This window comes from Cervus canadensis, chromosome 19 (assembly GCF_019320065.1).
Source record: "Cervus canadensis isolate Bull #8, Minnesota chromosome 19, ASM1932006v1, whole genome shotgun sequence".
NCBI classification, from domain to species: Eukaryota; Metazoa; Chordata; class Mammalia; order Artiodactyla; family Cervidae; genus Cervus; species Cervus canadensis.
In genome coordinates this window covers 54,294,244-54,298,960 of record NC_057404.1, presented here as the reverse complement: position 1 = coordinate 54,298,960, position 4,717 = coordinate 54,294,244, and the positions used below count along the sequence as shown (strand labels likewise).

The window sequence follows — 4,717 nt, the reverse complement described above, 5'->3', positions numbered from 1 at the left end:
CAGTGGACAAGAATTTGAGCAACCTCCAGGAGACAGTGAAGGACAGGGAAGCCTGATATGCTGTAGTCCATGTAGTCACAAAGAGTCGGCCATGACTTAGTGACTGAGTAACAACAAACCTCAATAACCTATTACAACTCCTGTTGTCAGGAAATTATAATAAACTTAATAAAGTATAACAGAGTTCAATACACTCTGAAAAGTGAAAGTGAAGTCATTCAGTCATGTTTGACTATTTGCGACCCCATGGACTGTAGCCTATGTGGCTCCTTCATCCATGGAATTTTCCAGCAAGAGTACTGGAGTGGGTTGCCATTTCCTTCTCCAGGGAATCTTCCCCACCCAGGGATCGAACCCAGGTCTCCTGCATTGCAAGCAGACGCTTTTACCGTCTCAGCCACCAGGGAAGTTCATATACTCTCTAGCCTTCTTATAATTTTACAGATTAACATTTTAGTTTATTCTTCTGCCCATGTATTGAATGCTGTAGGCATTAGCAATTGCCTCACTGTACACAACTTAGCTAGGAAACAAATCACTTAGAATGTTATTTATAGTTGTTCTGTGTTTTTAATGTTGGGCCTTAACATAAATATATAAAATGATTGGGATTAATTGAAACATTTTTAACTTTTTCAATAAACATACATAGAATTTGCCCAATTTCTGCGCATAAAGCTCTTAAAAATTATACTCTATGGAATCCTCCCCCAAATATTATGGGATTATAGCATTGTTATTCCATTTTATCTTTGAGGAAAATAAAAAGGGAGGACTATTTGAAGAAGCTATGGCATAGTCACTTAATGATATACTTTGCAGCCAGAAAAAGGAATTTAAAAGATCACTATATCATATAGTTTTAGCTTTGAAAATTTATGGATGATTTAAATAGATAAAAAATTAAAAAGAACATGCAATTCCTAAAAACTGAAAAAATGCAGCAAGAAAACACATTAAAAACATTTTCTAGTTATTTTAGATAACAAATGTTGATTGTATATTTTTAAAATAATGTAGTCTGAGGGTAAATAGATTTGCAATAAAAACTTAAAACTCTTTTCAGTGGTTTATTGATTGAAGTTCCATTGATGAGTTATAATATTATAAAACTGCATACATTTCATAGAATAATACACATATTTAATTACTCTTTTTAGTAACCAATATGTGCAATATGACAGAACTGATACAAGTATATAATCAAACATTCATAATTGTATAATTAATGTAAATTAAAATTCCACATATATTTAATACATAACATACATTTAATATATTATCTACATATTTAATATACAACATATATATGTGTATATATTTAATACATACTGTTTCTTGGCTTTATTAGCTGAATTTGTCTAGCTATAATTCCAATCCAGTAGCATCAGATACACCTAGTGTTTGAATGTATTTCAGGTCTAAAGAGGAAAATCATTCATGAAGGTTCCTGATTCTTCTTTGCTAGAAAGTAATGAAGATATTGGAAACTAATGAACATTAGTGAACTTGTGCCAAGGGGAGCAAAGACCTGTACTGTGGTCCAAAAGTAAGACGCTTAAGCATCAGAAAGAATCATGAGTGTAATGTATAGATATACATTGCATTTATAAAAGACTGTGAAATTTCACTGATTGTTATATATAAACAGGGGAAACCACCACCACAACAGTGGGTCATTTTAAGCCACTCGACTAGAGAATGAACACTTTATTCTCAAGATTAGCTATTTAGGAGGAAAAATCTAGGCCATGGCCAGTTCTACCCTTTGTTCCCTTGTGTAAATTGCATTTCAGCTTTGATGATGAAAAGTTCATCTTTACAGTAGTTTTCCACTGAATAAATGTAGAAAGTATTATGGAAACAGAAGAAATAACTGATAATCATGCAGCTCATTTGGAATAATTGATTCAAAGATTACCAATCAATGAATGACTAGATGACAGGTTATCAGAATTTGTACAGTGAGAGTAGCAAGGGTCACAAGGTGAATCTCTTGATCAAACTTAGTATGGTTATAAAAAAAAAATAAACTTTCACTGATGAATTTCACAGATGAATTTGCTGAATATCTTATTAAATTTGCTTATCATGCAAATGTTTACCTATTTTTTTATAACTTAAGTATTTTTTACTTTAGTCTTGTTGAGAAATTTTACTTTATTATCTCTGAATTAATATACGTTATAGATTCAAATTCTAAGGTAGAATTAAACACTGAACTCTTTTGTTGAAGTGATTTGGAGAGAACATCAGACATCTGTTTCATTATTCAGAGGCAGTAAATTTGGTTTTATCTACTGTTATGTCATCTACTAGGTCCCAAGTCATGAAATGTTACCCCACATTAATTTTTATATAATTTTATTTATGGTTATGCTGAGTCTTTGTTGCTACATGGCTTTTCCCTAGTGCAGCGAGCAGGGCTGCTCTCATGCTGAGATGCACAGGTTTCTCATTGTGGTGGCTTCCCTTGTTGTGGAGCAGGGGCTCTAGGGTGTGAGGGTTTCAGTAGATGCAACTCCTGGTCTTTAGAACCACAGCTCAGTAGCTGTGTTGTGCTGACTTAGTTACTCCACAGTATGTGGGATCTTCCCAAATGAGGGACTGGAGTCATGTCTTCTGCATTGGCAGGCAGATTCTTATCCACTGTACCGCCAAGGAAGCCCTAATTTTTCATCTCTCTCTTTGTCTTAAAATATTTTCAGTGCAATTCTTTTTTAAATTATTGTATTTTTATTTATTTATTTTCAGCACCACAAGCATTTTGTGTTGGGGTATCACTAATTAAGAATGCTGCCATAGTTTCAGGTGGACAGTGAAAGGACTCAGCCATCCATATATGCATTCTCTCCTAAACTCCCCTCCCATCCAGGCTGGCACATAACATTGAGCAGAGTTCCATATGCTATACAATAGGTTTTTGTTGGTTATCCATTTTAAATATGGACATGATGTATGGACATGATCTTCCCAAAGTCCTTAACTATACCTTCCCCTCTGGCAGCCATGAGTTTGTTTTCTAAGTCTGCGAGTCTCTTTCTGTTTTGTAAGTTCATTTGTATCAGTTCTTTTAGATTCCATAGATAAGGGATGTCATATGATATTTCTCATTTTCTGACTTGCTTCACTCAGTATGACACTGTCTAGGACCGTCCATGTAGCTGCAAATGGCCTTATTTCTGAATTTGCAGTGACATGGATGGTCCTAGACAGTGTCAATGTATGGCAAAAACCACTACAATATTGTAAAGTAATTAGCCTCCAACTAATAAAAATAAATGGAAAAAATAAATAAAAATAAAAACCAAAAAAAAAAAAAAAACAGGCTGAGTCGTATTCCACTATATATGTATATACCATACTTTCTCTATCCAGTCCTCTGTCGATGGACATTTAGGTTGCTTCCATATCTTGGCCATTGTAAACAGTGTTGCAATGAACACTGGTGTGCATGTATCTTTTGGGTCCAGGTAGTTTTCTGGATATATGCACAGGAGTGGGATTGGAGGGTCATATGGCAGCTCTATTTTTAGTTTTGTGAGGCGTCTCCATTCTATTTTCCATGTGCGTGCTTAGTCGCTTCAGTCGTGTCCGACTCTCTGCGACCCTATGGACCATGGCCTGCCAGGCTCCTCTGTCCATGGGAGTCTCCAGGCAAGACTGCTGGGGTGGGTTGCCATTTCCTTCTCCAAATCTGATAGTGCTGTACTAATTTACATTCCCACCAACAGTGCAGGAGGGTTCTCTTCTCTCCACACCCTCTCCAGCATTTGTGTTTTGTGGATTTTTTGATGATAGCCATTCTGACCAGTGTGAGGTGATATCTGATTGTAGTTTTAATTTGTATCTCTCTAATAACCAGCAATTTTGAACATCTTTTCATGTGTCTATCAGCCATCTGTATGACCTTTTTAGAGAAATATCCATTCAGGTCCTCTGCTCAGTACAATTCTGTAAACATGTAGTAGCCTTACAACCTCATTTATTTATTTCAGTTGAACAATTAAATTCAGTCTTAGATGGTAATAAAACCTGGATAATATGATATAATATTTTCAGAAATTGCTTTTCCCCCATTTGCCAAACAGATGTCACAGAGACTTGAGAACAAGACGGCCACATGCCAACACTGTCGACTGTTTCATACCGTTAGTCTCTAAAGCTAAGTCAAATTTACTCTGACTTTGTGAGACAGCTACAGAAAACACTTCTCAAGAAGCCTTTTCATTTTAGCTAAATTCATAAGTTTTTCATTTGTGAAAGTTGCCATGCACTTATATGCAAATAATGTCTTCCTCTGATGTCTTACTTTCTCAAAGCAAAAGGGACATGTTTTGCTATAGGCATATCATTTCCATGAGCCATATGGGGGACCAAAAAATAATATATTACTCTTAAAAAATCCTTCTAGTTGGAAAAAGAGTAAAGTTAAGCACCCTCTAAGCTTGACCCCAGGGGCTGACTTTATTTTTCTGGGCTCCAAAATCACTGCAGATTGTGATTGCAACCATGAAATTAAAAGACACTTACTCCTTGGAAGGAAAGTTATGACCAATCTAGATAGCATGTTAAAAAGCAGAGACATTACTTTGTCAACAAAGGTCCGTCTAGTCAAGGCTATGGCTTTTCCAGTGGTCATGTATGGATGTGAGAGTTGGACTATAAAGAAAGCTGAGTGCTGAAAAATTGATGCTTTTGAACTGTGGTGTTGGAG

At 35.7% G+C, this 4,717-nt stretch overlaps 1 non-coding gene across 1 annotated transcript; it reads right to left on the bottom strand.

The window, feature by feature from the left end:
* Positions 1-334: 334 nt before the first annotated feature.
* TRNAC-GCA lies at positions 335-407 on the bottom strand. Its single transcript has one exon. It is a non-coding gene; the product is annotated as a tRNA-Cys (tRNA).
* Positions 408-4,717: the final 4,310 nt, after the last annotated feature.